Genomic DNA, 23,480 nt, shown 5'->3' with positions numbered 1-23,480 from the left:
CTGTGTCCTGTGATTTTCATAAAGACTTCTTTGCACTTATGTTAGTGAGTGATATTTATCTATAACTTTCCTTTGCTCCAATACCTTTGTCTGTTTTCAGTATCAAAGTAATGCTGACCTTGTGCGCTGCGTTCGGAAATATCCCCAAACTTTCAGTTTTTTGGAAGAACTGTCTGTGACTGCTATTATTTATTTCTTAAGTGCTCAGTAGAATTTGCCAGTAAAGACACCTGGGCCTGGAGCTTTCTTTGCTGTTCGTTAGTAAACACAGTGGGATTCAGCTTCTCAGTGTCTTGGGAGCCAGGTTTGCCAGGTCGTCGCTTCCAAGGAACTGACGATCGTGTCTGCGTTCGTAACTGCTGGTCATGAGCTGCTCATAAGCCCCCCTTACTCCTGTCAGTATCTGCATAATCTACGGTGACGTCACCTGTCCCGTTTCTGATGTTTGTAATTTGCGTAAGTGCTTTGGTTTTCCCATCAGTCTGAAGAGGTGATCGGCAATGTCATTGTCATTAAATCCAAAACAGCTCCTACCCCCCCACCCACCCCCTGATTTTCCCCTCCTTTTTCCAGGGACTGCTTGGTATGCCATTTAGTTTCCAAGTATTTGGGGATTTTCCTGATATTTTTCTGTGATTGGCCTTTAAATTATTTTCACTGTGGGCAAAGAACACAGTGCGTATGACTTGGATCCTTTTGCTTTGGGGGTTGTGTTTCATGGCCCAGAATACGGGCCATCTTGGTCAGTGTCCCACCTGGCCTCTGAGCCGTCCGCCCGCTGCCCCGTGAATTATGAGGTGTCCTGCGCTGGCTGCTGGGAGCAGGAGCCACTCCCAGCTGACGCTGGCTCCAGCGCCTCTGCCCAGGGCCTTTTGGGTGGGTCCTTCCCCAGCGCTCGGTGTTTTCCTGGCTTCACGTGGTGACTCACACTCAGCTGAAGACTCTCCGGCCGGTTGCGCCCTCTCTGTGAAGTCCGACTGCCTGGCTCTGCCTGGACCCACAATCCCTTCCTCTCTCAGAGAGACCACCCTACTCGCCCCGGTGCCCCTCCCTTGGGCGGCCACCGTGCTTGACAGAGAGAAGGTGCATTCTCACATCTGCTTCCTCATCCAAAGTGTGGCACCACTTTGCTCAGGAAGAAGGACATCTGGCCTCACAGAGATGTACCATGTCTTTGGAAAACGCAGGATTATTCTAACAGTTTTCCCAGATTGTTGTAGCATTTTTTTCACTGACACTACACCCAAACATCACAAATGCTAATGTCTCGAATTTAATTACAGCAATGAATCAATAATCACACTGATGAAATCCTTTGGTTACATCACAATCCACTGGTCTGAGTATCACCTGGACTGGACCGTTTATCGATGCAAGATTTTGTTACATCACGTCTCCCTCATTTGGAGAACCCCACCTCGGAGTCACACTGGTTTGTGTAAATGTTGTAACATCTCATCAAACAATACAAAATCTCACCATTGCTATTTTCACTGCAAACTGCAAACTGCATCCTGCATTCTTTAAAACCAGGGAAGCCTTCAGGCTCGCGGTGGCTGATGACAAGCCTTTAAGAATTCTGATTTTCACTCGAGACTTTCAAGTTCATCAGGGGCAGCGAATACTCCCCATGGTTTTCTTTAAAGTAACAGACTCGGTTCTTTTTGGAGGAAATTTTTGGCCAAAACCCAGGTCTGCGAAGCTGAAGTTTGCCAGTGATTTTTCAGAAACCGCCGTGCTGATGGCAGCCGAAGGAACTCTGAGGGCTTTGCACAGGGCACCCGCCCGCCCCGAGCAGGAAGGGCACGTACCACGCATCTCAACACGCGAAGTGCCGAAAAGGTGTGCTCAGGGCCGAAATTCCACACAGCTAGTAACACGTGCAAGAACACGTGTACTTCCACCAGCGACACCGTCCGGTGGAACCAGCATTCCTCTAACTGCTGGCAGGTGACGGTGCCCACCCGGACCGCCTAAGGTCTTGCCCAGGTACCTGCCAAGGTGCTGACCCTTCTTCTCATCTCTTACTCAAAAGTCAACATGGTTAAAAAGGCAAACAACATTTTAGTTTTCTTATGAAAATAGTCTTGACCTCATGAACTTTGTTTCAAAAAATTCATAGGAAATTTCAAAAGCCCACACTCAGAAATGCCACTTGGAGCCTCACTAGCTTAGGAACCCTAAACACGACTACACCTAGAGCAAGTAACTGACTCAATTCCTTTTTTTTTTTTTTTTTTTGATAATTCTCTGGCAGGGGGTAATTACGTTTTTATTTATTTATTTGAGGGGTAATCAGGTTTATTCAGGTTTATTTATTTAATTTTTAAAATTAATTCATTTTCCTCTTTTTAATCTAGTTTATTTCACGCAGTGTAATTATTTTATTCTTACTTCTGGTCGAAGTGCAGTGCATTTACGCTACTTTCATGCGTACAGCAAAGTGACTCAGTTACACACGTACACACATGTGTATTGTTTTCAGATTCTTTTCCATTATAGTTCATTACAAGAAACTGAGTGTGATTCCCTGTGCTGTACAGAAGGGCCCTGTTGTTTATGTATTTTATAGACAGCAGTGTGTACTGAGGACGGGGGACTGAACCCAGGACCGTGTGCGTGCCAAGCACGTGCTCCGCCAGCGAGCTGCGCCCCCCCCCACCCCCAGTCCCTCCTGGGTTAGAGCTGCCCACTCTCTCCCCGGATCCATCCCAAATGCCTTTCCAGTCTGATGTCTAGAGTTTGGAAGACTGATGGGGGGGGGGGGTGAAGGAGATAAATCTGATTTTTCTCTGCAGCCAAGTCTTACCTCTGCCACTTTTCCTGATTAGCTTTCGTGTCCTGCGTTCCATTAGGCCAGAGTCGTGAGAGCTAAAGCACTGCTGCTGTCAGAGTTAGCGACTTCACGCCAGAAGCAGCTAAGCTGAGGCCCAGGCACAGTGTCCTTTCTCCTCGTCTTGAGGCAGAAGAAAGGGGGGAAAGTCTAAACAAAAGACCAGGAGGCCCAAAGTCGCGGCTGAATTTTAACATTCAGACGTATCATCTTGCCAGAAATTTAACTTCCAGCCGCTGACTCCTGCCAGGCCTCAAATTCTTCCCTATTGTGTCACTCACATGTCTGGGGGGTGGGGGGAGGGAGGCAGGGGTATCTTCTAATCAGGAAAATATGTATTTACTTTGAAATTACTGTGTGATAGCTATTGTCCTCAGTAAGTTCAAGTGAGAGCACACAGTGGCAGGCACGCACTCTTTATTTCAGAGGAGACGTAAGAGAGATCCTTTGAAGGCGGACATTTCACGGCTGTTTTTTTGTAGCGGCCCTCCTGGTCTATGACCTGCTGGAAACCTGGCCAGCCCATCCCAGGACTCGCTGTGCAAGGCCACGGAGCCTGGCTGTTCAGCACTTTCCGAACGCCCTGTGTTTGATCGAGAAGAGGAACCTGGGGCCGACTCACAGACCGGCTCAGCACGAGGGCACGTGTGCGGCTTCATCGCCGTCACCGAGTTTTTGTTTAATGATCATTATTTTGGGTTAAGATACTGATATTCCATGAAATGTCACGCCTCCTGTCACTTGGGAGAGATCAGGGATTACCAGAGTGGCAGTGTTCTCACCCGAGAGGAGCGTTTCAGCCAGTCACTGGGGACAATCGTGAAATGGGGAGAGGAGACAGCAGAGGGCAAGAGGACGCCGTGTGGGAAACCCACACTCCCTCATCCTCAGAGGCATTCAGCGCAGTAACTTCCGGCGCAGTGTCCGCAGCAACGCTGTGGGTCAGTCCCCAACCAGCAAAAGCTTGTTAGCTTCTGATTTGAAGCTACAAACCACTATGGAGAAACCACTACATATGGTACACCTCTATTTAAAAAAAAAAAAAAAACTGCCCATGCCCATTTTATAGAGCTATGAAATAATGTTTTTTTACAGAGAAAGTTCTGCTTTCCTTAAAAATTATATACAAGTTTGTTAAGAGCTAGAAGCCTGCAGAAAACAAGTGATTGTGACAACTTGCATGGATTGTACCTTAAAGATCCAGCACATCTTCCCAAATGTATCCTCTCCCACCCCCTTTCTGAGGTTGGCAAATGTTAGCCACTGTATACAAAAATAGAGCGAAAAAACATGTTTCTTCTGTACAGCACAGGGAACTATATCCAATATTTTGTAATAACCTTTAATGGAAAAAGATATGAAAATGAATATACATATGTATATGCATGACTGGGACACCGTGCTACACACCAGACATGGACACACCAGAAGCTGACACACTTCAATTAAAAATAAACATCCAACACATGTTAAGATGCACATCTTTGTATCTTGAAGACACAGCCTAATATGGGAAAATCTCCTAAATGGAAGGAAAAACCCGCCAGGCTTAACATCCCTCACGCCAGCCTTCTTCCTCGGTTCTCTCCAGCTCGAGGGGAATCAAGACAAAGAGACACCCCAAGGGAAAAGAGAGGCAATGCGACGACTCCCGGACTGTTATGAACAGTGTAACACACAGGTGTTTTTCCTAGATCCTCCTAGAACCAGCCTTAGCGCACTGAGAAACCGGCTGAAGTCTGGGAACAGACGCACGCACACAGTGAAGGGAAAGCAAAGAAAGGAAGCGGACGAGGTGGAGGAGGAGACATGGTGCAGAGACAGGAAACTGCATTCTTACTTTTTAAGTTGTGTCACCGTATAGTTACATGTGGAGAGATATTCCTGAGACTCCTAGTCCTGCTGAAAGCCTGGTGGTCTGGACAACGAAGGTCCTGGTTGGCTGCCCTGCCAACAGCGTCAGGTGTCCCTAGTCACCCACCTCCGCCGAGGAAGAAGCAGCTGGACGGGTCCCGGTGAGCAAAAGTCACGACCACGCAGGAAACGCAGCTTCCGCCGTCCCCGGGCCGGCCTCCGCGGGCGAGGGGTGACATGGCGTGCGAGGAAGGGCGCTACGCCAGCTGTCTGTCTTCTCCCCCTGATGCCGCTGTGTCTGCTGCACAGAGCGTGAAGCAGGGCTGTCTACGTCGTGATGGAAGGGTGCCTTTGTCCTGTCTGGAGGCTGCCCAGTAGTTTTTGAACGACCCTCGCATATCAGAAGAATGTCTTACCTCGAAGTCCCAGATCCCCAGGGTATAACCAGAAACTGCTGCCTCCCTTGCAGGTCTGGACTTCACTCTGGGCAAGACCCTCAGTCTCCTGGGTCAGCTCTGCGTGCAGATGTGAGTCCTGCATGTGAAAGGCAGTCAGCACATGGGCCTCGGTGTCAGGAAGACCTGTGGACAAAGGTTAGATGCAGGCATTTGCAGGGAGTCCACCACCGCTTCCTCTGCTGATTGCCCGGCCTGGAGCAGGCACTGCCTACATGCAGCTTTCCAGAGTAGCTTCTCAACCAAAAGTGGAGTGACTGTGTGGTCCAGCAATCCCACTCCTGGGCACGCAGCCGGAGAAAACTCCAACTGAAAAGGACACCTGCACCCCAATGTTCACAGCAGCACTATTTACAATAGACAAGACGTGGAGACACCTAAATGTCCATCGACAGATGACTGGATAAAGAAGCTGTGGTATATTTATATAAGGGAATACTACTCAGCCATAAAAAAAGAATGAAATAATGCCGTTTGCAGCAACACAGATGGACCTGGAGATGATCACACTAAGTGAAATAAATCAGACAGAGAAAGACAAACACTACAAGATGTCACTTACATGTATGTGGAGTCGAAAAAAATGAGACAAATGAACTTACTCACAAATCAGAAAGAGACTCAGAGACACAGAAAACAAACTTACAGCTACCACAGAGGAAGGAGGGGAGGGATAAATTTGGGATTTGGGATTGGCAGATACACACTGCTATATACAAAACAGATGAACCACAGGGTCCTCCCGTACAGCACAGGGAGCTCTATTCACTGGCTCACAGGAGCCTGTAATGAGAGAGAGTAGGAAAAGGAATGTGTGTGTGTGGATGACTGAGGCACGACGCTGTGCGCCAGAAACGGACACAAGTGTAGAATGACTGCACTTCAACAGGAAAAAGAAAAAAAGAAAAAGAACAGCATTTACAATCTGGCAATAACATTAAAACTACGAACTAATGCAAACGCTTTCTGTGGGGAACATGTGCTTGTGAAAGCAGGAACCCACCTCTGTGTGTAAAAGAACCAGGAAAGCTGTGACCGGGGTTTCTGGTCACTGTGTGAATGGAGAAGTGCCAGGACCTCGGGGCGGTGGGGGAGGGGGGGCGCAGAAGCAGCTTGACCTGTAGTCAAGTGACCTGTAATGCTGGGTCTTGTATCAGAATAATTAAATTCATATATTACCAGCTGAATAAGTCATTAATAATTCAAAAGGACAACTTTGGTTTTAAGTTTTATGTACACGTATCTGAAAACACGGAATGATTCTGATGTGTTGAACGCTACTCTGTAGAGCCTTCTCCCTTCTGCCTTTCATACCGTTTTTCCCCTCATACTTTCAAAGTCACCAGGCACTTCCAAATGCACCGTCTCCTTTCTTACTCCCAATCGGTAAAGCAGGGTGGGGAGTGAGCCACAGGGCAACTGTGCTAATGCCAGAGGCTCATGATTGGCAGCATCCAAATTAGAACTGAGGTCCTCTGAGGTCACTTTTGCTTTTCACATCTGTGAAGGATAAACTTACCATACCCCCCTTCAAATCTTCTGTCCTGGGTCCATGACAAAGCCCATCTCACCCGGGCCATTAACACTTGGATAATCCCAGTGTCACACAACGCGCATGTTGCACATGACAGGTGTGAACCAGCTTTCGCCCACCACTGTCAGCCTCGCCAGGCTGGGGCAGACCCAGGTGCGCCCCGGGCTCTGTGCCGTGGGGAGGACCGAGGGCCCCGGCCAGACATCTCGGTGGCACGACGGGCACTTGGACCAGCTCATCCCGCGATCACCAAACAGGACGGTCCAGTCCAAGGGAAATCTCTTCCACATTAACATATGAACTGGTAGAAATTGTTTTCCAAATCCATGGAACAAGCAGTGGGCTTTCCAGACACCCCCTCGTGCTCCCAGTAGTCTACAAGCAGATACATGTTGCTGGGGCAAATCTCACCAGAATCCTCCAGTCTGTCGTGCATAACTTCAGAACACAGTAACTGTACTCCCCACCCTCTCCAAGATGATAGCCCCACAGCATTGCCCGAAACAGCGGGCTTTTCCCAGGAAGAAGCGGTAAGAGCCGAGGCGGTGGGCAGCCTGCAAGCGGTTAAGAGCAGAGAGAGAAGCCAAGAGCCCTTTGGCATCTTTGCGCTGGTTTACAGCCTCTCAAAGGAACAGAGGACAGACGTCTGGGAAAGGCTGGGCCTCGGGAGGGTCGGGGGGTGACCTCTTCTCCCAGCTGAATGCGGTGTTGGCAGAGGCTGAAAGGCGCAGTGAAAGACAGCGAGCTATGAAAGCCGTGGCTAATAACACAAGTGATTCTATTTTAAAAAAACGTATCATGAGAATCTCTTATAAAAGTTGACTCAGTACATGAAAGAAAACTGAGAACACCCTTGGAAATTTTTAAAGATAAGTCATTTCTCATAAGGTAGGGACCAGCGTGGAGAGCGTGCTGTCTGTGCTGGGCGAAGAGGTGGATCCAGGGACGCTGCTCCCTTTGACCCAAGTGCTCGCGGGAAGGACTTCGCCCAATTCATCCAGCTATTGGTTCAGAGGGAAAAAAAAAAACTTGAAAGTTGTCACAGAACCAAATGAAATCTCTGTACATAGATCAGTTGTTCTCGCTGAAGAACTCCTTTGTAAAACCCCGTCTCATCAAATACACGCCTGTGAAGAAAGTGAGCGTTAAAATTATTCGCACCGTGTTTTCTCCTTCTCTTCCCACAAAAGTCTACTGTTTTTATCAGTTGGTCGCCTGCCATCTTCTAAGGAGAACGCATACCATGGTTCACAGCCTGCGAACTTGACTTCAAATCACAGTGGTATCAGGGACGAAGGCAGGTTATTACAGGCTTAGTAGGACAGACGCTGAAAGGATAGTAAAGGATACGGTGACTATGCTCATGAATGACGATTTAGATGAAATGGACCAGTTCCTTAAGACACACGAACCACCGGATCTCACACAGATTGAGATCGAGTGTCTGAGGAAGCCTGTAACCATCCAAGACATTGAATCGATAATTAATTACCTGCCACGAAACAGAGCTCTGCTGGTTTCGCTGGTGACCTCCACGACGTGGTGGAGGAAGAAATGACACGAATTCTCTAGACTCTCTTTGAGAAAACAGAACCAGAAGGAACACTTCTTAACTAATGCTTGGAGGTCAGCAGCACCCCAGGACCAAGGCCAGATGCAGACATTACAAGAAGGGAAACTGTAGTGTAGCGTTTTCCGTGAACATAGACGCAAAAGGTCTTCAACAACGTATTAGCAGTTCGAGTCATCATTGTTCAAAACTGGAAATGACCAGGGTGTCATTCAGTAGGTGACGGGTGAACAAACTGATACACCTTACAACTGCTTATTATTCAACAGTTGAAAGAAACGAGCTGTCAAGCCAGAGGAAGACACGAGGGAAACGTAAACGCATATTGCAAAGCGAAAGAAGCCAATGGAAGAAAAAAGGACAAAAAAGGCAATATGAAGAGGCAGTTCTCCAAAGAAGACACACAAACGGCCAGTAAGTACATGTAACGACAGTCAACACCTTTAGCCAGCAGGAAAAAGCAATTCAAAACCACGGAATACCGCTTCACAGCCACCAGGATGACTGTAATAAAAAAAGACCGCCAGTAACAGCGTCGGAGGAGAGAAACCCGGACCTTCGGCATCGCCGCTGGGAACGTAAAACGATGCCGCCTCTCGGGAGCACAGCTGGACCAGCCCTCAAAACGGCGCCTGCGGTTTTCACCTGACCCAGCAACCCCACTTCTAGGCACACACCCAATAGAAGTGGAGACGCATGTCTGCATGAAACCTGTGCATGGGTGTCCGTGTCAGCGTTATTTGTAATAGCAAAAACGTCGTCCCCAAACGTTCAACTGCTGAACATAAGGCACTGTATATTCTCAGGATGCCGTGCTGTTTGGCAAGAAAAAGAAGTGAAATGCTGACACTCACTGCAACTTGGGTGAACCTGGAAAACATTATGCTCAGGGAGGGAAGCCAGTCACAAAGCATCATATGTTGTATGTTTCCATTCGCAGTAAACGTCCAGCATGAACACATCTACAGAGACTGTGCACGGATTTTTGGCTGCCTGGCAGTTAGATGGCTGGAGGGACGGGTCTGCAGTTTTGTTCTGGAGTGATGAGAACACTCTAAAATTAGCTGTGATGGTTACACCACTGTTAATGTATTAAAAACTACTGAATTGTAGGCTTACTTAGATGGATTGTACGTGCGTTATACTTCAATAAAAGTGTTAAAAATTTCACCATAAACATTTTCATAAAATTGTGCACAGACAAGGATTTTTCTTACACGACAGAAAAACCAGAAAGATTATGAGTGGTAGATTCGGCTACACAAATATTTTTAAATTCTTTTACGCAAAACATACCACAAAGTTAAAGGAAAAAGATGGAAAGTACTGAAAACATACATGCCCAATAAAAGTTTATTATCCTTAACAAATAATTTCTATAATTGCAGCAATAAAAGAAACAGGTCAATGGAAAATGTGCAATGAAAAGCTATTGACAAAAACAAAATCAGCTGGGCAATAAAAATGCAAAAATCAGTCCTATTTTTCTATAGTCAAAGAAATAGAAAAAAATAATAGATAAACTTATTTCCCTATCACTTTGGCAAAGATTTGTGAAGTTTGATAATACCCAATCATGGAAAATGGGGAAAAGGAGAAATAAAATGGTCTGAACGACACAGAGAGCAACTTAGAGACAGAAGTCAAATTCTAAATTACCAGAAATTTCACTTGCTGTATTCTAACTGAACCAACGAAATGAACAAAATATACACAAAAGAAACTGACTGCAGCACCGCCTACAAGGTGAAACTTCATACCAGATAGAAATCTGTGAAAAGCGGTTGTTTTTTCCAACGTTGGGTATTTATAGCCTAGAGGGATGTGGATCCTGCATAAAGACATCTCAGGTATACTGTTCAGTGAAAGAGTGGTTCACAAAATGCTACATGTGGACTCACGCCACTTACGGGGAAATGTAACACATGGATGGACAGGAAAAAAACCTGAGTCTACAGACAGTGATCATCTGAGAACGGGGAATTAGTTGATTATTTTTTTACTTTCTCCTTATGTATTTCTAAGTTATTTCCATTTTGAAAAACAGACCAATATCCTGGAATAGCCTATAATGAAAAAGAATATGAAAAGTTTTATATATGTGTGTGTGTATATATATATATATATACACACACACATACACCTTTGGAGACATTGCCGTGTCTTTCAAACTTGTCTGAAGGAGAAAAGGAGTTACTTGGGATTTATGTGTAACAAAAGTAGGGGTGTGCAGAGTTGGTGGAAAGAATGTTGGAATCAGGAGAGGGTGGAGCTCAGTGGTAGAGCATGTGCTTAGCATGCATGAAGTCATGGGTTCAATCCCCCGTACCTCCATTAAAAAAATAAACTAAAATAAAATAAATCTAATTACCACCCCCCAAAATGAATAAGTAAGTTAAAAAAAAAGAGAATTGAAATCATAAAAATAAAAGTCCGTATATAAAACAGGGTCCTGGGGTCCTTAAAGCAAAATCTACAGCGGCACGGTGGTTGAAGACCCCTTGGTCCTCATCCTTCGGGTCTGCAGCAGCCTGGGCCGGGCCTGTGGCATCCGGCGGGAGCATCCTTTCTGGGGCTCCCCCAGAGGCATTGCCTGAAATGCATGCGGGATGGAGGGCTGCCAATGTCCCTGCAGGAGCCACAGAGGAGCAGATCGACCTCGAACCGCCAAGACCATCCGTGGGAGCCAGAATTCCCATCTGGGGGCCGTTTGCAGAAGCACACACATACCATCATTGTTAACTTTCTAAAAAAATGCCCAGTTTCAGTGCTGAGTGACCTGGTTGAACTGCGTGTGTGTGTGTGTGCGCCCACAAATGCAAAGCTGTTTTTTACTCTGAAATGTCTCACCCTGAGGCTCACTCTCCTTCGCCCACGCCAGACATTGCAAACCCGCATTTCTCAGAAAGGCTGCTTCTCCGTGTGAGCGGAGGAGGGGGCTGGTCCTCTCCGAGAGTTGGTCATCAGAATCTCCCAGGGACACACACCTCGGAAAAAGCACATCCAACTGTATGCAATTTTATACTGGGAAAAATTCGTAAACCCTACTGCTATAAAGCCAATGGCAGCAAATAAAAGTTAACAACAGGTTTTGAGAAGAACATTCCGGTAGGGTCAGCCAGTTTGACTGTCGTGATGCCACCTGCTTGGCTGACAGCATCTCCCGCCCGCAAGCCTGGTCAGAGTGCCAGTTCCTTGAGGACGGGGCTCACAGGAAAATAAGACTTTCCACATAAGTTGGAAGCAGCAACTGTAGAACGATTTGGATGGACATACATGACCAGTAAAGGAGTTAAACTTTATCTAGAAGGCAATAGAAGAACTAAGGTCCCAGCGGACTCTAACGTTATAATAACTGAACATCCTCAAATACTGGGAAGTTATCAACATGCTTCTAAAAAAAAAATTCATGGGTCAAACAGAAAACCTCAAGGGAAGTTAGAAAATATGTGAAGTGAGTAAAATGGAAACACAGGCCATCAAACTCGTGCGCTGCAGCTGCGACAGAGCCTGGAGGGGACTCTAGAGCATTCAGTGCTCATATTAGTAAAGAAGGAAGACTTCACATCAACATTTTACGATTCCACATCAAGAATCAGACAAAATAAACATAAAAGAAGCAGAAAAAAAAGAATAAGGTAAATAAGAACAGAAATAAATGAAATAGAAAACAGAAAGAGAGGATTCATGAAGACTCATTCAAGCTGATTCTTGACAAGATGAATAAAAGCAACGAATCTCTCACCACCACCGAGGAAGAGGGACGACACAGACTTCCAGTGTCCAGAGCGACGAGGACACATCAGCGCACACTCACAGACGTTACAAGAGAAACGGGAGAACCCTAATGACCGCTCCACACACACGGATTTGACAACGTAGGAGAAACGAGCCAGTTCCTTGACAGTAGGGGCATCACAGAGGGACAAAGTGAAGCCCACCCGAGACGAAACAGATGAGCTGAGCAGTCCTGTTTCTACTAAAGAAATCACATGTGCAGGTAAAAGTCTCACTAAAAAGGAAACTCCATGCAGAAACTATTTCAAGAATACAGCTAAACATTTAAAGAAGTAATAACACCAATTATACACCAATCTCTTTCAGGAAAAAAAAGAAGGGAACATTTTATTCAATTTAAATGTTTTCTAATTTCCCTTGAGATTTATTCTTTGACCCATTAAATTTTCAGAAGGATGTGGTTTACGTTCCAAGTACTTGGAGATTTCCCAGTTATCATTATGTTAGAGTTCATATAATTTTAATATAACCACTTGAATGCTGAACAGAGTTGCTGTGAGAAGGGGGTTAGCATGCCTTCCCTTTGATATTGGATGTTTATATATTTAAGGAATCGGAACTCTTTAAACATTACATTTTTATGAGTCTGAAATTACCCTGATACCAAAACCACACAAGGATATTTATTCCAAGTTAAAAAAAAAAACTACAGACCAATACTCCTCATGAACATAGAAAATTTCTCAAAAAATATTAGCCAACCAAATCCATCGATGTGTAGGAAGAACAACACACCACGGGCAAGTGGGGTTTTCCCCAGGAATGCAAGTCAGGTTCAATACTCAGACCAGTCAAGGGTCACCCACCAAATTAATAGTCGAAGGAAGAGAAAGTCAGGAGATTATATCAAATGAAGTAGAAAAGACATTTGAAAAAATTTAGCATTCACTCATGATAAAAATTCTCAGCAAATCAGCAATGAAAAAGAATCTTTTAACTGAAAAAGTATGTACAAAAACCCTCATCTAAATAATACCCAATGGTGAGACTGGGGAGAAGGCAGGTATGCGTAGTCTCAGCACTCCCACTAACTGCGGTACTGAAAGTCCTAGTCAGTGCAATAAATCAGGAAAGAGAAGGTGTGCAGGCTGGTAAGGAGAAAAGAAGACTGGTTTTGTTCAGAGGCTACGTGGAAGTATTAAGAAACCACAGAGAGAATCCTCTTGCATAAGTGAGTCTATCAAGATCACAGGACACAAGGTCATCACTCTGAAATCAGTTGTACTTCTGTATGTTAGTGAAGAACAAATGGAAACCAACGTTTGGAAAAACTAATGTCGTGGACAAGAATTCAAAAACTGCACCTCTCGGGCAGTGATGGAAATGTTAGCCATCCTGATTGTGGTGCTGGTTTATTGGTGTCTACATCTGTCAAAATTCATCCAATTGTACCTTTGAAATAACTGTAGTTTACTGTACGGGAGCCAAGCCACAATAAAGGTGCATGCATGCATCAATAAATAAAGTACGTTTAAAAAAGAATTCTCAAGAACACGTCGGTATACACCCAGAAAAATGCAGTTCAGACTGCTGGATGCTGAAAACCATACAACGCTGACGCCAGAAATCAGTGACCTACATGAACCCGGAGACACGCCATGAGGCCGGGCCAGATGACCGTTCTTCAGACAGAACTGTGGATTTGATGCAATTGCAGTGAATTCCACAGGTCAAGGACTTGCACTGTCCTCATTGCAAAGGTGAGGAGGTTGAGGTCTGCAGGGTACACGTGTGGCCCAGGTGACCAGACTCCCACAGGGTGGAGTGACTGGCGGTCACCTCAGCTGTGCCCTAGGTCATGTTAGCTGAAGATAAAAGCTTATATTCAACAACAACACAAAAAAGGTACCATATTTATGCTCAGCCATTGAATTTTTTTAAAGCTTTCTTAATAATCTATAAACTTTAAAATTTGGGGGCTTTTTGCTTTTAAACCTGCTCAAGGTGGGGGTCTGAAAACAGGACCATGAAATCTGGGACAGGACTGTGAGTCTGCAGACCACGACCATGGGGTTCGTCAGAGCCCAAGACAAAATCCTCTCTGCGAAGAGTCAACCACGGTTGACATCTTCATTTTGCACTCAGTTTATTTGATGCGTTGGAAACCATTCCGTCGCTCCAATTGGATCTCCACAAAAAATCAAACACTATGTATCATCATGAAAGGAAATGTTTTGAACAGGATTGGGAGCTGAACTGGAAAGAAAAAACACACCGTCAAAGCAAGGTAACTACCATTCAGAAGCAAGAGCACCGGAGCAGGTTAGAAAGAAAGCAGCCTCGTCCGGCCGGCAGGACCGGCAGGCGGCCCGGGAGGCGGAGGGGAGGTGCCACGCCAGCACTCAGCACTCTGCCTCGAGGATCATTTTGAACTGAAGATACCTGAGGTTCGACAGACGCAGAAAAGAGCCTTCCCAGAGCTTCCTCTATCTCAGTAAGGCAGAAACTCCCAAGAAACAAGGACGTCTATCCGTTCCACATCCCAGGAAGTGTTACGGCCACGAAGGGGAGGACCTGGCCCCAGGCAGGTCCTGCACAAACCTGCCCGGACCGCCCTTCCCCAAATACTCGCCCTCCAGCGCTTCGCCTGCCTTGGAAGCCCAAACCACCCCCCCTTTCTTTTCCTGGTGCGTTATGTGCCTTGCCATAATTACGTCTTTCATGTAATTATCACCCTGGCAAGCGGATTCTTTCCCCCTCAATCGTAGTAAATCTTAACCTATTTCATAGTTGAAAGAGACATGTACAAGAGATCATGACTGTGATGATTAATTTGCAGAATGTTCTGATTATGCTAAAATCATTCGCAAACCTCTGGTTGGTAGTCAGTTTCTATGTGCTGTAGTTTCTGTCTCCTTTTTCCAGCCTTTTGGCTCCTTTTTTGTCATCACGTCGCATCCGCACAATTGATCACTCTTTGCTAAAATAATACGCAAGCTCTCAGGTCAACCCGTTTTTCTGGGTCTTCACTTCTTTCCTAGGAAGGCTCCTTTGTCCTGTAAAAAACAGCCTCAAATAAAATGGTTCTGCTTTCCTCCTGTCACTCTGTCTTTTGTCAGTTATGCACAGGGTTCTTGTCAGTGAACCTAAGAGGGCAGAGGAAACAGGTGCCCCCCCCAACACTTCGCTAACGGGAGTCAGCTGAATGCACATGTGTAGATAATTCGCCGTGAGACTAGGCAGGGTGAGACGCCAAAGCTGCGGGGTGGAGAGCGCACCGACGAGCCACTGATGAGGCTGACTTGGTGGTGGGGCCACTGGTCGGGACCTGCCAGGAAGGCCAGTGGCGAGAAGGTCCGTGGCTCTCTGGAAGGCCCCCCACTCCCACCTCTCTTCTGTTGTGGTGACGGCGGCAGCTTTAAGCCCCATGGATGACCGGCTACCACACACGTGCACACACTGCACACTGGCGACTGAGGGCCATGCAGGTGTGGAAATGGCCCTGCTCTCCGTGCCTCTCCTCATCCAGCCCCTGGAGAGGCCCCGTCACCCTTCAGAACTCATGTCAGATGGCACCGCCCCCACGAAGCCGCCTCTGTTCTCGCCAGGACTTGGTTCTGTTCCTCTCTTGAGGCGCGGAGAAGCCCACGCGTGTCGCAAGCACTCAGCCTGCGGCGTCAGAATCGGATTTTCTGCGTCTGTCTCCCCCATGTTGTCTTCATCTCCAGACTCAAGCACAGAAGTTGGTGCCCAACAAATTAAACAGGGATTGAAGAGCAACTGAACAGATTTTCCACAAAGAGCCTCTTCTGGGGGAGGCGTTCGTCTGGGATTGGCTGCCTTTGATCAGAAAGCCCCCAGACGTGCCCCTTGGAAACGGCACGCTTCAGTGAGCTCGACACCTCGTCGCTCATCGCCACGCTGGACCCGTCCACGCACGTGCGCACATCCACACACACGCTCATTCCATGTCCTGGGAATCGGGCTTGCTCTCAGCAGCGCCCTGCCGTTGGACCCACGCGCGCACAGGCGGACTTACGCAGAGCATGCTGGCTTTTCTCAGCTCGCACTCGGCGAGCCGCTGCTCTGGGGCTGAAATCTGTGGCCTTCTGTCTCTACCTTTTTTGGTTTTTTTGTCTCGCTGACGCTTCTCTTCGTTCTCACGTCTCTCACTCTGCTTCCTCGCCAAGAATTTACTGTTTGTTCGGGGGCTTCTCATTTGAGGTCTTCGTGGAGGGTTCTTAAATCCTCCTTTCTTGGAAAATATGCTCATTTTGCACATTCCTACTTATCAGGTCCAAGGAACCCTTTTGCCAAGAATCACAAAGTTTCGGCATTTCTTGGGCTCCTTTTTGCTAAGATACCAGAACTTTCACGCCCCATCCCACAGGCTGAACTCTGTTCCTTATCGTTCTCTGCACGTCATTCTTGCCTCACCTGCTCCCTGGCAATTTCAAATGAGGACTTTTCCTGCACGTAACAGCATTTAGGGAGCCTCTGTCTTCTCTGGTGTGAGCTCTTAGTGCCAAGGGCAGGCTGAACAGCAAGAGCACAGACCGCCCCAAGCACCCCCCGGGGGGCTGGCTCCTCCCCCTTCCCGTGGGACTGCACACCCACCCCGGCCACCCGGCACGCGCAGGTCTGAAAGTGGCTTCAAGATCAAGGTCCCGTTCCTCTCTTCACTAAAGATACTCAGCAGCCAGGACTGTGATTTTCCAATAGTACAAACTCAGCTCAAACTCTATGAAACAAAGCAGCAAACATGATGACAATATGGGGGTGTCGGGGACCAAGGGCAGGACGGAGTGAAGCCTCAGCTCCAACGGGGACCGAACCCGGCAGACGTCAAGGTCAGCTCTCCTGTCTCCTCTCTGGGCTGTGCCGCACCCGGGTTATCCTTTCTCTGCACGGCCGGCCCCTCTGCTGCTTCCGGTGGCCCGGCCATCAGCTATCATCAAGGGATGCGGACTCCCACAAGAGACGGATTCTCTTTTGTCTGCCGAAATTCTAGAAGGAGAGATTTGTATCGACCTGAATGGCTCCCTTCCCACCTCTGGACAAACGCACGACCACCGGGAGGTGGGGTTGCCGCGCTAACCTGGAAGCCCCCACGGCGGTCCTGTGAGCGGTGACTGGAGACAGCAACTTTCGGGAAGGGACGCTGGGAGGACATTTCCGTTGGTCCCCATCATAGTGGCTGTTGATAAATCTAGGACCAAACAGTGTCTACCCCTGTCATGGTGGTCTAGCTTCCTGCCCAGACCTGACGTATACCAACCGCCTTCTCCCCCAACACACGCACACACACACACGCACACACGCACGCACACGCACACTCGCGCACTTGCGCAAAGGACAGAGTCCAGTCCCACACACCGGCTAGAGACCTTGCCTTAGGAAATTATGGACCTGGACCACGAGAGGATTAGTAAATGTCACCAAACAAAATTCTTTCTCTTCTTAAGTGTCTAAGCAGTGAAGCTCATTGGGAAATGCACACCCTTGACCTCTAGATCAGCTGAATGTTTTGTCTAAAACATTATTAAATGCTTACCTTACCCCAAAAGCTGCCTTGGTGGTTTCTTTTGTAAAGCACGCCTACAAGCCAGCAGAGATAAGAGGGCCGCGGTTTCTGGAAGGGTTGTCACTTCTCACTAGTGTGACTCAGTTGCCAGAACCTTTCCCATCCCTTTTTCTCTGGGTGCGTTTTAACCACCAACGCCAGAGGAAGTGGGGACAGGGTTTCCGTCACCATGGCAGAACCCCAGGTGAATCATGCTGTCTCTAGGATGTGCCTAATTTGGAGAGAAACCCTCCTATTCTCAGTTAGATCGTGCAGAAGAGAGGAATCGACGTTTATTCTGCTTGGGGCGCTCTAATCAGACAGCAGTTCACGTGGTGACACCTGAGGACGCGCAGGGCCCCTGCGGCCGGGGGGCGAGCTGCAGACCTAACGGGATGTTCACAGCTGTTTCTCCTGCTCCGAGTTCTGACTCGGGCCCCAGAGGCTGACATCACCGCATCAGACGCCAAGTCTGATCGCACGAGAAGAGAACGCGCTGGACCACCTGCAGGTCTCTTGCTGGGAGGCTGACAGTGAGCCCTCCCGGCGCGAGCCCGTCCCTCCTCCAGGCTGCATAAGAGGCGGGAGTCGCTCCCCATGGAGCCCGAAGCGGGGAGCAATCAGGACCGCTTCGAAGGTCATTGCACTGATCGGGCCCCGAGTCTCCTCCGCTGTGGGCACAGGGCTGTGCCAACGGAGGGTGGCTCCCAGGGAACCAGGGCGTGGCACCTGCTGCCTGGAGTAGGAAGGACAGAGGACTTGTTCTTAGGTCATCCCAGCAGCTGTAAAGGTGGGCGGCTGGCTGGCTGCCTTAAGAGGGCAGAGGCTGGAGGAGTGGAAAGTCTGGGACAGCAGAGTCAAGCAGGAAAGGGCGTGCACATGCTGTGGGCCATGGTCAAGCTCCACCGTGGAGATCCAGGCCAAGTCATCATGCGAGAAACTCTATGGCTGAGGACTGCTTGTGGGGGGAGTTGAACCCTAAGAGGGATGCATCACAAGAAGGAGGAGTGTCAGGAAATGATAAGGAGCCAACTGGAGAAGAAAGGACACACCAGGACCAACCCCATGGCTGGGGCCAGGCTTCAGCAACAACGCGGCAGGTCCCCTAGGAGAGAGAGTCAGCTCAGACTCTGCGGGGCCCAGGCTGCAGTGTTAGCAGGTGAGTAAGGCAATCCCTGTGTCTCCTCTCTCTTCCCGACTTCCAGCTAGAGCTGCGTCCGGTCACCAAACAGCAGTGAAGGAACGGGAGACGAGGTGGGACCAGGAAGAGAACGCGACTGGACACTGAGCAGCCCGCTTCTGGCTTCCCTGGCTGAGTCTGACTTATGCGGGAATGAAATCAGCATCGGAGCTCTGACAGTCCGTGGAGCTGGGGTTTAGCAGGTCCTCGGAACATCGAAACGCAGTTACATCATCATGATTGGAAAAAGTAGAAGAACTGGCTGAAACTGCATCCTGAAAACAGGTGTGGGGGGACAGTGGTGAGAAGGAAGAGTCTGCCCTCCCAGGTTCCGTCCGTCCGGGTCGTTGGTTCCCGGGGAGGAATTACGCATCGCTCCCCCGCGCGGCGTTGCTGCCCTGCGGCTCTTCGGGGACCTGGACCCTGACCAGCAGAAGACGCAATTCACAGCCCGGGGGTGTTTCAGCTCCTCTGTCGACGCCTTCACTGCCCTTGAGCTTCCCTCCTTCAACTTCTCGGCCGTGTCAGTTCACAGCTCTGGGGCTGGCAGTGGGGGAGGGACGTGAATGACGAGGACGACTGTCTCTCTTGGGGACGAGTGTTGGGGGAGGTGAGGTTACATCCTGCCTTCCCAACAGCGCGGGAAGGCAGTGACACCTCATGGGTGGCCTGGACTCTAAAATCAAGCTCGAGGACAAAGCTGTTAAGTCACCTTGTTTGCCATCTGTGTTCTCCCGGAAGAACATAAGCATGAAAAGGCAAAGGCACTCACCTTTTTACTCTTTGCTTTGTGCACAACCCTGGAAACAGAGCCCTCCGCACAGAGGCCCAGTGCACATTGGCATGGTGGGGACGGTGCAATCATTCTGTTTTCTGTTGATCTCTTACAAAAGCCAATTAACTTCCATCCCTGGTGTCTGTTTACACACGAACTTGGCAACAATGCATGCTCGCACAAATCACTGGTCCCCACTGGTAAAACGGCCAGAGAAAAACCCCTTGATGTGCATTTCTCCTGGTCTTTGGGAACTATTGTTTATCCCACTGAATTGTGAAGAAACTGAAAGAATAAACAACTCTCCAATGAAGGCAGACAAAAGGCCAACAGGCACGTGAAAAGATGCTCAATGCTGCTAATTATCAGAGAAATGCAGATCACAACTACAGCGAGGTGTCACCTCACAGCAGCCAGAATGGCCGTCATTAAGAAGTCCACAAACAATAAATATTGGACGGGGTGTGGAGAAAAGGGAGCCCTCCTACACTGCTGGTGGGAATGCAGTTTGCTGCAGCCATTATGGAAAACAGTATGGAGGGTCCTCAAAACACTAAAAATAGACTTATCATATGGTCCAGCAAGCAATCCCATTCCTGGGCATCTATCCCAAGGGAACTCTTATTCAAAAAGATACCTGCACCCCAATGCTCACAGCAGCACTACTTACAACAGCCAAGACATGGAAACAGCCTAAATGTCCATCAACAGATGACTGGATAAAGAAGCTGTGGTATATTTATACAATGGAATACTACTCAGCCATAAAAAAGAATAAAATAATGCCATTTGCAGCAACACAATGTACCTGGAGATTGTCATTCTAAGTGAAGTAAGACAAAGACAGATGTCCTCTGATATGACTTACATGTGGAACCTAAAAAAAAAGGACACAAACTTATTTACAAAACAGAGACAGACTCACTGACATAGAAGACAAACTATGGTTATAAGGGAAGAGGTGGGAGGAGAGGGATAAACTGGGAGTTCAGGATTTGCAGACACAAACTACTATATTTAAACTAGAGAAACAAGGCCCTACTGTAGAGCACAGGGAACCATATCCAACACTTTGTAATGGCCTATAATGAAAAAGAACATGAAAAGGAATATATATGTGTGTATGTATCACTGAATCACTATGCTGTACCCCAGAAACTAACACAACATTGTAAATCGACTCTACTTCAATTAAAAAAGAGAACTTGGATCAGTAAGCAAGTCAGCAGTTTGTCTGAAGTAAGAGTGTGTTTTTGAAAAGAGAAAAGGTTCCAGAGAATGTTTTAAAGCCGTTGAGCATTTAGGAAGAAAAACAGTCAGAAATGACCAACACCAGCGGAACGGTGGAGCCGGCAAGTCTGTCACTTCGTTTCAAAGGAGAAACAGGCGAAATCCAGGAGGCGACTCAGTGTTTGACTTGCCTTCTGATCAGCTTCTACATTGAAAACTGCAGACACGTGATGGTGGACGGCTTCTGACAGCCGCGTGTTCACAGCAGAGGGTTTGTTTGTAGCTATTTTTCTCCTGCCGACTTGTGCTCCATGGTGGCTTTTTAAACGCCGTGCTCCGGGATGAGAGTGGACACTTTGCTTTTTCAGTTTTCATCCAGCTAAGATCATGTCTGGGGAGAAGCCAACGGCAGGGGCAGGTTTCTGCCTATGGTTTGCAACCTCCAAGTTCACTGAAGTTGAGGAAGTTCAGAGAGACGGAGAACAGGGGAGGACGGACTTGCCTGACTGGAGGCTCAGGGCCATCCCACGAGGCTCAACCCCGTCGGCTCAGGTCACACGTGCACAGCGGGGCTGGCGGGGCTCGCGGGGCTGTGAGATTCTCTGCCCTTCTCCGCTGGCTTCCACATCCTTTCTCAAGGGAGACCCTCAGTGAAGATGCATTACTTTGGTTTCATCTTCTGAAGATATTCCATGATTTTGTTCCAGAAATCTTTATTAAAATAGCACCCTGATTTTCAAAAATCTTTTTTTTTTTTCATATTTTTGTCTCACTCTCACAGCAACATAGAGATGCAGGGGGCTTATCCTCTCCAGTAAGTCTCCCAGGCGCCCGCGGAACAGAACAGAGCACAACAGTACCCTGACGGTGGCCTCACAGACACTCGGGGTTGCCGGACTGCAGCCCGGGCTCGAGGGCTTCCGGACCACACCCTCCGATCACACTGCACACGCTGCCGGAACGCAAGTCTGCATGATTCCAAATTCAGGTTTGAAAACGTAGAGAAACTTCTCAAGCAAAACACAGTATACATACACCTAGAAACAGTGAGGGGAAATCTCAGCTATCAACTTGAAATTCAAAAACAAAGGTTAACCGAAAACATTAAGAGTTATGGACGGTGAGGGCCCTCTTCCTACGCAGAGCGCTGGTGCTCGGGAGGGTCGGTGGGAGCGGAGGGACTGCATCTTCCAGGACCATCCTGTGACCCAGGTCAAGTCACTGACTGTCTGGTTCAGGGCGGGGGGGTACCTTTTTTTTTCCTGTAAAGGTAAGTTCTTTTGGCTCTTGGGCCATCTGGTTAGCACTGTCCCAGTCCGCCATTCAGTGACGGAGCAGCCATGGGAAACAGGCAAGACAACGGAGCCTGTGGTCAGTGATGTTTCTCTACAAGACCAGGAAGATGCGGATGGCCCATGCCCATCACTAACCCGCTCATTCATGCCTCTCGTCCGCCCGCGTGGACATCAGCAAGAACGCCTTGAGCTGCATTTTGGAGGGTCTGTCGAGCATCGCTAGGCCACCACCACCGGGCGAAATTCTTATTAGAAGACCAAAAAGCTGGTGACTTGTAAAATTTTCCACTGAACTGTGGGAGACCTTTCTGCAGAAGTTGGTTTCATCAGGAAGGAGCTACGATTCTACTTAGCTAGCATCAAAGATTTGAAAACCATGATATCACTAAACCAGGCAACGTCTCCAGCAAATAACAGACTCAGGCAATTTTAAACGTCCTAAGTAACGGCCTTGGTCTTGATTTAAACCTTTTCAAAATGGAAAGAAACATATTTGTAAGAATATATCGGTTTTAACAAAATTTATGGCATACCTGCTAATTTGATTCCTTGTAGCTTAAACTAGACTTTCCAAAGGTTTGGAATATGAGGCTATGATTTCAGAAGGTTCAGCTGTTAAATAATTGAGATCACCCTAAAGCACGTTAAATCCAGCCTCTAACAACAGCCAGTGTGTCCGGACTTTCCGTGGGTCACACGCCGTGACTGAGGGCCCAGCAAAATTACTTTGCTCATTGACTGATTCCTTCCTATTTGATCTTCTTTCTTTTCAGGGATATTTTTTTTTGGACGATGGCAGCCAAAGAAGACATGGATGTCAAAGAGTTTTGACGTGTAAGGATCCCCGCTGACGGGGCACCTGGGGGAGGGGGGAGCAGAGACTTCCTGGTCCTGTACCCTGAGCTCTCAGCCCAGCTCTGCAGCTGGGCCCCTCACTTTGTCGGTTTCGGTAACTGCCACTGCCTTTCTCCTTAGGTTGTTATCTGTGCACTAAGGACACGAGTGCAGGCCTTGAAGATTAGAACTGCAATCGCTGACAAAGCAACTGGCCTTTTCTCACGGATGCCCTGCCCCCACCACTTCCTGGCTGTGCCTTCTTCAGCAGCTTACTTAACCTCTCTGTGCTTTGGTTTCCTCATCTGTCAAATAAGGATATTACCACACTAGCTCTCACTGGGAGAGAAGATTAATGAGTGGGAGATGCATACAGTGTTTAGGACAATACTTAGCACATGGCAAGTGCTCAATAAACATTCAGTGTTGCTGTTATCACCACCATTGTTTTTAAAGCATTACCAGTGAGGCGGCTATGCACCGAGCTTCCAGCCTAGCGGACAAGAGACACCAACATACCAACGATGCTGCGTGACCCGTGCCACCACAGAGGGGAAAAGGTGAGGTGGGAGCAAACAGCAGACCCCGAGGAGAGCCCGAGTGGTGCCTGAGGGTGGAG

General features: G+C 48.0%; 1 long non-coding RNA gene across 2 annotated transcripts in view; it reads right to left on the bottom strand.

Annotated features, from left to right (window-relative positions):
• LOC116659592 overlaps positions 1 to 23,480 on the bottom strand; it is a 188,601-nt gene that overhangs the window by 7,276 nt on the left and 157,845 nt on the right. The window contains exon 1 of one of the 2 annotated variants that reach the window (XR_004314942.1): positions 2,810 to 3,075. The exons of the other annotated variant lie outside the window; for it this stretch is intronic. This is a non-coding gene — a long non-coding RNA (uncharacterized LOC116659592). Of the gene's footprint in view, positions 1 to 2,809; positions 3,076 to 23,480 lie in introns of those variants that run through there. 2 annotated transcript variants of the gene reach the window in all.

This window comes from Camelus ferus, chromosome 24 (assembly GCF_009834535.1).
Source record: "Camelus ferus isolate YT-003-E chromosome 24, BCGSAC_Cfer_1.0, whole genome shotgun sequence".
Taxonomy (NCBI): Eukaryota; Metazoa; Chordata; class Mammalia; order Artiodactyla; family Camelidae; genus Camelus; species Camelus ferus.
The sequence above is the reverse complement of the archived record's forward strand: the minus strand, read 5'-3'. Positions and strand labels throughout refer to the sequence as shown.